General features: G+C 47.5%; 1 pseudogene; it reads left to right on the top strand.

The window, feature by feature from the left end:
* Positions 1-3,631: 3,631 nt before the first annotated feature.
* Positions 3,632-10,529, top strand: part of LOC115165071 (transducin-like enhancer protein 4) — a 92,016-nt pseudogene continuing 85,118 nt past the window's right edge.

The raw sequence follows: 10,529 nt of genomic DNA, 5'->3' as shown, positions 1-10,529 counted from the left end.
GTGTACCGATCTACCAGTCTACCAGTGTGCCAGTGCACTAGTCTACCAGTCTAGCAGTGTACCAGTCTAGCAGTGTACCAGTCTAGCAGTGTACCAGTCTACAAGTCCATCAGTCTACCAGTCTACCAGTGTGCAGTGTACCAGTCTACAAGTCCATCAGTCTACCAGTCTACTAGTGCACCAGTCTACCAGTGTACCAGTCTACCAGTGTGCAGTGTACCAGTCTACAAGTCCATCAGTCTACCAGTGTACCAGTCTACCAGTGCACAAGTGTACCAGTCTTCCAGTCTATCAGTGTGTAGTGTACCAGTCTACCAGTCTCCCTGTCTACCAGTCTAGCAGTGTACCAGTCTAGCAGTGTACCAGTCTAGCAGTGTACCAGTGTACCAATCTACCAGTGTACCAGTCTACCAGTGCACTAGTGTACCAGCCTACCAGCCTACCAGTCTACCAGTCTACCAGTCTTCCAGTCTTCCAGTCTACCAGTCATTTCCCCTGTGGACTGATTGACAGATTGATATGATGACAACCTGTTCTGCACTTTCACTCTCTGTCTCTCGGCCAAGGGATAGGACAGTGCCTAGAGGGACAGGACAGTACCTAGAGGGATAGGACAGGACAGTGCCTAGAAGGATAGGGACAGGACAGTGCCTAGAGGGACAGGACAGTGCCTAGAGGGATACGACAGTGCCTAGAGGGATAGGACAGTACCTAGAGGGATAGGACAGTGCCTAGAGGGACAGGGACAGGACAGTGCCTAGAGGGACAGGGACAGGACAGTACCTAGAGGGACAGGACAGGACAGTGCCTAGAGGGATAGGGACAGGACAGTGCCTAGAGGGACAGGACAGTGCCTAGAGGGATAGGACAGGACAGTACCTAGAGGGACAGGACAGGACAGTGCCTAGAGGGATAGGGACAGGACAGTGCCTAGAGGGATAGGGACAGGACAGTGCCTAGAGGGACAGGACAGTGCCTAGAGGGATAGGACAGTGCCTAGAGGGACAGGACAGGAAAGTACCTAGAGGGACAGGACAGGACAGTGCCTAGAGGGATAGGGACAGGACAGTGCCTAGAGGGACAGGACAGTGCCTAGAGGGATAGGACAGTGCCTAGAGGGACAGGACAGTGCCTAGAGGGATAGGACAGTGCCTAGAGGGACAGGACAGTGCCTAGAGGGACAGGGACAGGACAGTGCCTAGAGGGACAGGGACAGGACAGTGCCTAGAGGGACAGGGACAGGACAGTGCCTAGAGGGATAGGACAGTGCCTAGAGGGACAGGACAGTGCCTAGAGGGATAGGACAGTGCCTAGAGGGACAGGACAGTGCCTAGAAGGATAGGACAGCGCCTAGAGGGACAGGGACAGGACAGTGCCTAGAAGGATAGGACAGTACCTAGAGGGACAGGACAGGACAGTGCCTAGAGGGACAGGACAGTGCCTAGAGGGATAGGACAGTGCCTAGAGGGATAGGACAGTGCCTAGAGGGACATGGATAGGACAGTGCCTAGAGGGACAGGACAGTGCCTAGAGGGACAGGGACAGGACAGTGCCTAGAGGGACAGGACAGTGCCTAGAGGGACAGGACAGTGCCTAGAGGGACAGGGACAGGACAGTGCCTAGAGGGACAGGACAGTGCCTAGAGGGATAGGACAGTGCCTAGAGGGACAGGACAGTGCCTAGAGGGATAGGACAGTGCCTAGAGGGACAGGACAGGACAGTGCCTAGAGGGACAGGACAGTGCCTAGAGGGACAGGGATAGGACAGTGCCTAGAGGGATAGGACAGTACCTAGAGGGATAGGACAGTGCCTAGAGGGACAGGGACAGGACAGTGCCTAGAGGGACAGGGACAGTGCCTAGAGGGACAGGACAGTGCCTAGAGGGACAGGGATAGGACAGTGCCTAGAGGGATAGGACAGTACCTAGAGGGATAGGACAGTGCCTACAGGGATAGGACAGTACCTAGAGGGATAGGGACAGGACAGTTTCTAGAGGGACAGGGACAGGACAGTACCTAGAGGGATAGGACAGGACAGTGCCTAGAGCGATAGGGACAGGTCAGTGCCTAGAGCGATAGGGATAATTGCTGAATAGAGCCCAAGCATCAGAATTCAATACTTACCCACTGTACCTCCCTAACTACCATGTTAATAACCAGGTATAACACTGTACCTGCCTAACTACCATGTTAATAACCAGGTATAACACTGTACCTCCCTAACTACCATGTTAATAACTAGGTATAACACTGTACCTCCCTAACTACCATGTTAATAACCAGGTATAACACTGTACCTCCCTAACTACCATGTTAATAACCAGGTATAACACTGTACCTGCCTAACTACCATGTTAATAACCAGGTATAACACTGTACCTGCCTAACTACCATGTTAATAACCAGGTATAACACTGTACCTCCCTAACTACCATGTTAATAACCAGGTATAACACTACCTGCCTAACTACCAGGTTAATAACCAGGTATAACACTGTACCTCCCTAACTACCATGTTAATAACCAGGTATAACACTGTACCTCCCTAACTACCATGTTAATAACCAGGTATAACACTACCTGCCTAACTACCAGGTTAATAACCAGGTATAACACTGTACCTCCCTAACTACCATGTTAATAACCAGGTATAACACTGTACCTCCCTAACTACCATGTTAATAACCAGGTATAACACTGTACCTGCCTAACTACCATGTTAATAACCAGGTATAACACTGTACCTCCCTAACTACCATGTTAATAACCAGGTATAACACTACCTGCCTAACTACCAGGTTAATAACCAGGTATAAAGGACAAGAATCCATCAATCATATCCGTCCGTCACTAGCCGTCATTCAGCACTGCAATTATTCTGCAATTACTGTGTCCAAAATACTACAGTCTTCTGCAGTTACTGCACTTTCACTGCAATTTCAAAACTTCTATCTTATTTTTGCAAGGGCCCAGCTGCTCAGTCAGAAAGTCATTATCACAGCGGCTAGTTGGAGCAAAACAACAGGCATCTCTGTCATCATTACACACAGGTGTGTCTCTCTGTGTGTGCGTGTGTGTATGCGCGTGTGTGCGTGTGTGTATGTGTGTGTGTGTGTGTATGCGTGTGTGTGTATGTGTGTGTGTGTGTATGCGTGTGTGTGTGTGTATGTCTATGCGTGTGTGTGTGTGTCAGAGGGTGAAATCTAAAGCAGACATCTAGCAGTAATTAGCGGTGATTCTGCAGCACGCAGACAAGCAGAACAAAGCGGAAGATAATCCATTTAACGTGTTCACCAGCAGCCTGCAACACACACCACGTTATTTTGATTGACAACGAAACGAACCTTTCCCTTGTCTCCTCGTTCCTCCGCAACACGTCAGACGGAAGGGCGTTTCTCCTCTGGGAGGGGCGTGCCCATCGAGAGATCATTGGATGCGTCTTGACGTCAAGCTACGTTACCCACGTGGGGTGCAAGACGTTAAACTCATTCTTCTAGATGGGGATTGGATAAGATGATGCTGATTGACATCATAATGGGATCTTCAATAATCTTCAATGATCTTATTGGCTGCTTATAATGACTACTGCTGCTTGTGACCATCTACCCTTCCTCGGGTCTGAGGTGCGCCGAGACGCATCAAGAAACTGTAGTTTTTTTTTATACATAGCCTAAAGTATTCATCACTGGGCTGCTGTTTATTTTGGAACTACACATCCCAGACACACGAGATATCGCTTTTCCTTGTTCTGAATATATAATAAGAGTTCTTACGACTGGTTGTTTCTGAATGTGTTATCAGAAGGTGGTACCGAGACAGGGCTGGTCAGCGGGACTTGGAGCGGATGTACGGAAGGGATTTAAACTAAACGGACATAACGTTTCTGACAGGATGCGCTAATAACCACATCTTCTGCTGCTGTATTCAAAGAAAGACGGAGCATCCTCCCAAGACATGCAGTATAGGAAACTGCAAATGAATTAATTTGCGTGATTGAACAGGATGTAGGATCGAGGATATAAGGTAGAGAAAGTGATATGGAAACCTGATGAAGGTGAAAGAAAATACATCTTAAAAGAAAGCAGAGAGAGAATAGGCTACATTAATCCGAAACAAAATATATTCTTAGGACAGGAGAAGAGCCAACGGTATTGTAGCCTATCCAAGCTCAGGATCTGAACACATTCTACGTGGTTGCTCATCTTCTACACATGGAAGAGAGGCGAGAAACCCCGGAGCTTGTCACTTGGAGGGAGGAGTTGTATCCTATTTGACTGGTTAATTAATAGAATGTCTTTTTTTGTTGGTTTCAGCGGAGGTGTGGAGGTTTCCCCGCGGTTGTCTGCAGAGATAGTGGCTCTCACCCCCCTCTACCTGCCCGCAGGTAGCTCCTAGAGCCGGGGTGGATCTGTCCGTGTTCCCCGTTTGTTGGTGGATGAACTTCAACATCTATTATTAAATGATTCGGGACCTGAGCAAGATGTATCCGCAGTCACGGCACCCGGTGAGTCTCTCTGTCAGAACAACAACACCAACAACAGACCCGCATCCAAAGACAGGGGGCTGTGCGGGGCGTGATGCCGCCCCACCCGGGCCAAGCATAATCACTTTGGATAAGTTTCCGTGCCATCGCGCGGAAACTGGACAAATCGCTGGCATTGTCAAATTGTCAAGCCGCTGAAAATGAGAGAAGCAATGTGGGTGAATGTCTTGTGTGTATTTGAGAGTGACAGAGGGGGGCAGAGAGAGAGAAAGAGGAGAGCGAAATATAGAAAATAATTCTTCATCCCGCTTCCCACATGCAGCTTTTCATACCACACCTGTCCGCCCGCCAACTTCTTGTCTGACTTTTGCACCCTAGGCAATATCAAAATGGGCATAAATAACCTTAGAAATAGGTTCAATAACCAGATATTCTCACTTGGCCGGTTATATGAAGTTATCGGTATTACTGTGCTATATCAGCCAATAGAATAGACGGAGTTTGAAAATAGCAGAATTGGAGAGAGAGAGCGAGCGGAACCTTGCGCTTTCTCTTGAGCTACGTTTTTCATATAGTCTACCTTTTAGGAGCGGGACGATTTTCAGACGGGAGAGAAATATGGGTGATCAATATTTATTTCCAGGCAAAGTAGTAGAAGCATTTACAGTGACATGGCCTCTGCAGAAGTCAGGGCATTCAAACGTCTTGCGCTTTGCAGAGCAGCGTAGACCTGTTGTGAAGGAAGTTTTTGGAGCGCTCCGCATTGTTGCAAAATTTGGGAGGCACACGGCGATGCAATACAGAGCTCAATTTGGCCTCCATATGGTGTCTCCGACCACATTTCGGATCAAGTATAAACGCTTCCCAGTCAAAACAGTTGGTGCATATATTATGCCAGAATTTACACTGGCAGAATTGTATTCGGCTGTTCTAGTCGAAGTTCTGTAGCTGAAGTCTGTGATTGGTCAACAGTAGGGATTATTTAATGAAGTGTTTGTAGTTATTCAACGAGAGAGGAATTGTTTCCATTCACACGTTTTTTTCACTTGAGAAATACTGCACCAAACATTTTACTTAGATGTGAAATTGCGGGAATATGACATCCTCAGCAAAATGTTTTAAATTGATTACAGATTTCTTAATTTATCTTAGATTAATTCAGACTATATGAGGGTATTTGTTGCTGCAGTGTCTACAAACAGTAAGGGGCTGCTTTTTTTCTTGTTTTTCAACCGAAAGTCTTTTAAGATATTCACTTCACCAAGCGAGTTCTGCTAGGAGAAAACCGAACCTTGCATGAAGGTGCCACAAGGTTTGGTTTGCTCCTAGTACAGTCGTGGTCAAACGTTTTAAGAATGACACAAATGTTAATTTCCACAAAGTTTGCTGCTTCAGTGTCTTTAGATATTTTTGTCAGATGTTACTATGGAATACTGAAGTATAATTATAAGCATTTCATTGTATTTCCAAGATGGCATAGCAGTCTGACGTCTTTGTCCTGTCGTGTCCCTTGTATATATCTTTTTATATCTTTTTCTTCGCATATCTTTTAAAAATATTTTCCTAAACCTCAACTTCTAAATCCTCTCCTGCAACCCGCCTCACCCAATGTGGCGTGGATCTGTTTTTGTTTTTTTCTAAAGTATTTCTATTTACTTCGGATCTGGAATCCCTCAACTGAAGCTAGCCAGCTAACTACCTACCAGCTATCAGTCAGCAAACCATTGCTAGCGGTCATCAGCTAACCTTTAGCTCGGAAAGCTCTCGCCAGTTCGAACAACGTGACTCAAACCAGAGCATAACGGACCTATTATTATTATTTTATATAATTTTTCCCCGGATTCCTACCGCAAACTCTGAACATTTTCATCTCGCAACTAGCTAACCGCAATCCCGAGTGACTACTCCTGGCTAGCGTTTCCATCCCGGAGCAAGCACCAATTAGCCTGAAGCTAGCCCGGCCAGGGCTCCTGTGCTACCACCGAAGCCCACTCCTGGGCTACAATATCCGGACCCCTTCTACTGCCGGTACGGGGCACGGAACCCCGCCGATCCTCTACGACTGAAATACCGACATAATCTGCCCGAGGATTCCAACAGGCCCCTCAGGCGCGACGTCCGCTGAAGGCCCATTCTGCTAACCGCGGCCTGCTAGCTATCTAGAGCTACTTGGAACCCTACTAATTCCACGACTGGTCTATCGACGTCACCGCACGAAGACGCAAAAACAGACTTACCCCCATTGCGACGTCCCCCAAAGGCTAACTTGCTAGCCCCGGTCTGCTAACTGCTATCTTGCCTGCCCCGGTCTGCTAACTGCTAGCCCCGGTCTGCTAACTGCTAGCTTGCTTGCCCCGGTCTGCTAACTGCTAGCTTGCCTGCCCCGGTCTGCTAACTGCCAGCCCCGGTCTGCCAACTGCTTGCTTGCTAACCCGGTCTGCTAACTGCTAGCTTGCCAGCCCCGGTCTGCTAACTGCTGGCTTGTTTAGCCCCGGCCTACTAACTGCTAGCTTGTTTAGCCCCAGCCTACTAACTGTTAGCTTGTTAGCATCGGCCTGCTAACTGTCTGAATTGCCGTGTCCCCAGTCAGCCCAACCAATCACTGGATCCATATGTTCACTTGGCTACGCATGCCTCTCTCTAATATCAATATGCCTCGTCCATTACTGTCCTGGTTAGTGATTACTGTCTTATTTCACTGTAGAGCCTCTAGCCCTGCTCAATATGCCTTAACCAACCATGTTGTTCCACCTCCCACATATGCGATGACATCACCTGGTTTAAACGTCTCTAGAGACAAAATCTCTCTCATCATTACTCAATGCCTAGGTTTACCTCCAATGTACTCACATCCTACCTTACCTTTGTCTGTACACTATGCCTTGAATCTATGCTATCGTGCCCAGAAACCTGCTCCTTTTCCTCTCTGTTCCAAACGTGCTAGACGGCCAGTTCGTATAGCATTTAGCCGTACCCTTATCCTACTCCTCCTCTGTTCCTCTGGTGATGTAGAGGTTAATCCAGGCCCTGCAGTGCCTAGCTCCACTCCCCAGGTGCTCTCATTTGTTGACTTCTGTAACCGTAAAAGCCTTGGTTTCATGCATGTTAACATTAGAAGCCTACTCCCTAAGTTTGTTTTACTCACTGCTTTAGCACACTCTGCCAAACCGGATGTCTTAGCCGTGTCTGAATCCTGGCTTAGGAAAACCACCAAAAACCCTGAAATTGTTAACTATAACATTTTCCGCCAAGATAGAACTGCCAAAGGGGGCGGAGTTGCAATCTACTGCAAAGATGTAATACAGAACTCTGCAGGCTTATTCAAGTCTGTACCCAAACAATTCGAGCTTTTACTTCTAAAAATTAACCTTTCCAGAAACAAGTCTCTCACTGTTGCCGCTTGCTATAGACCTCCCTCTGCCCCCAGCTGTGCCCTCGATACATATGTGAATTGATTGCCCCCCATCTATCTTCAGAGCTCGTGCTACTAGGTGACCTAAACTGGGACATGTTTAACACCCCGGCCATCCTACAATCTAAGCTTGATGCCCTCAAACTCACACAAATTATCAATGAACCTACCAGTTACAACCCCAAATCCGTAAACATGGGCACCCTCATAGATGTCATCCTAACTAACTCGCCCTCCAAATACACCTCTGCGGTTTTCAATCAGGATCTCAGTGGTCACTGCCTCATTGCCTGCATCCGTAATGGGTCTGCGACCAAACGACCACCCCTCATCACTGTCAAAAGCTCCCTAAAACACTTCTGCGAGCAGGCCTTTCTAATCGACCTGGCCGGGGTATCCTGGAATGACATTGACCTCATCCCGTCAGTAGAGGATGCCTGGCTATTCTTTAAAAGTGCCTTCCTCACCATCTTAAATAAGCATGCCCCATTCAAAAAATGTAGAACTAGGAATAGATATAGTGCTTGGTTCACTCCAGACCTGACTGCCCTTGACCAGCACAAAAACATCCTTTGGCGTTCTGCATTAGCATCGAACAGCCCCCGTGATACGCAACTTTTCAGGGAAGTTAGGAACCAATATACACAGGCAGTTAGGAAAGCTAAGGCTAGCTTTTTCAAACAAAAATTTGCATCCTGTAGTACTAACTCAAAAAACTTCTGGGACACTGTAAAGTCCATGGAGAATAAGAGCACCTCCTCCCAACTGCCCACTGCTCTGAGGATAGGAAACACTGTTACCACCGATAAATCCACTATAATTGGGAATTTCAATAAGCATTTCTCTACGGCTGGCCATGCTTTCCACCTGGCTACCCCTACCCCGGTCAACTCCCCATTTCTCCTTCACCCAAATCCAGATATCTGATGTTCTGAAAGAGCTGATATAAATCAGCCGGGCTAGACAATCTGGACCCTCTCTTTCTAAAATGATCTGCCGAAATTGTTGCAACCCCTATTACTAGCCTGTTCAACCTCTCTTTCGTATCGTCTGAGATTCCCAAAGATTGGAAAGCTGCTGCGGTCATCCCCCTCTTCAAAGGGGGTGACACTCTAGACCCAAACTGCTACAGACCTATATCTATCCTACCCTGTCTTTGTAAGGTCTTCGAAAGCCAAGTTAACAAACCGATCCCCGACCATTTCCAATCCCACCGTACCTTCTCTGCTATGCAATCTTGTTTCAGAGCTGGTCATGGCTGCACCTCAGCCACGCTCAAGATCCTAAACGACATCATAACCGCCATCGATAAGAGACATTACTGTGCAGCCGTATTCATCGACCTGGCCAAGGCTTTCGACTCTGTCAATCACCACATTCTTATTGGCAGACTCAACAGCCTTGGTTTCTCAAATGACTGCCTGGCCTGGTTCACCAACTACTTCTCTGACAGAGTTCAGTGTGTCAAATCGGAGGGCCTATTGTCCGGACCTCTGGCAGTTTCTATGGGTGTGCCACAGGGTTCAATTCTCGGGCCGACTCTCTTCTCTGTAAACATCAATGATGTTGCTCTTGCTGCTGGTGATTCTCTGATCCACCTCTATGCAGACGACACCATTCTGTATACTTCTGGCCCCTCTTTGGACACTGTGTTAACTAACCTCCAGATAAGCTTCAATGCCATACAACTCTCCTTTCGTGGCCTCCAACTGCTCTTAAACGCAGGTAAAACTAAATGCATGCTATTCAATCGATCACTGCCCGCACCTGCTCGCCCGTCCAGCATCACTACTCTGGACGGCTCTGACTTGGAATACGTGGACAACTACAAATACCTGGGTGTCTGGTTAGACTGTAAACTCTCCTTCCAGACTCACATTAAGCATCTCCAATCCAAAATTAAATCTAAAATTGGCTTCCTATATAACAACAAAGCATCCTTCACTCATGCTACCAAACATACCACCGTAAAACTGACCATCCTACCGATCCTCGACTTCGGTGATGTCATCTATAAAATAGCCTCCAACACTCTACTCAACAAACTGGATGCAGTCTATCACAGTGCCATCCGTTTTGTCACCAAAGCCCCATACACTACTCACCATTGCGACCTGTACGCTCTCGTTGGTTGGCCCTCGCTTCATACTCGTCGCCAAACCCACTGGCTACAGGTTATCTACAAGTCTCTGCTAGGTAAAGCCCCGCCTTATCTCAGCTCACTGGTCACCATAGCAGCACCCACCCGTAGCACGCGCTCCAGCAGGAATATCTCACTGTTCACCCCCAAAGCCAATTCCTCCTTTGGCCGCCTTTCCTTCCAGTTCTCTGGTGCCAATGACTGGAACGAACTGCAAAAATATCTGAAGCTGGAGACTCATATCTCCCTCACTAGCTTTAAGCACCACTTGTCAGAGCAGCTCACAGATCACTGCACCTGTACATAGCCCATCTGTAAACAGCCCATCTATCTACCTACCTCATCCTCATCCCCATACCGTATTTATTTATTTATCTTGCTCCTTTGCACCCCAGTATCTCTACTTGCACATTCATCTTCTGGACATCTACCATTCCAGTGTATATTGTAATTATTTCGCCACCATGGCCTATTTATTGCCAAACTTACCTCATT

The sequence above is a fragment of the Salmo trutta genome, chromosome 27 (assembly GCF_901001165.1).
Source record: "Salmo trutta chromosome 27, fSalTru1.1, whole genome shotgun sequence".
Taxonomy (NCBI): domain Eukaryota; kingdom Metazoa; phylum Chordata; class Actinopteri; order Salmoniformes; family Salmonidae; genus Salmo; species Salmo trutta.
This window is presented reverse-complemented; position numbering and strand designations above follow the sequence as displayed.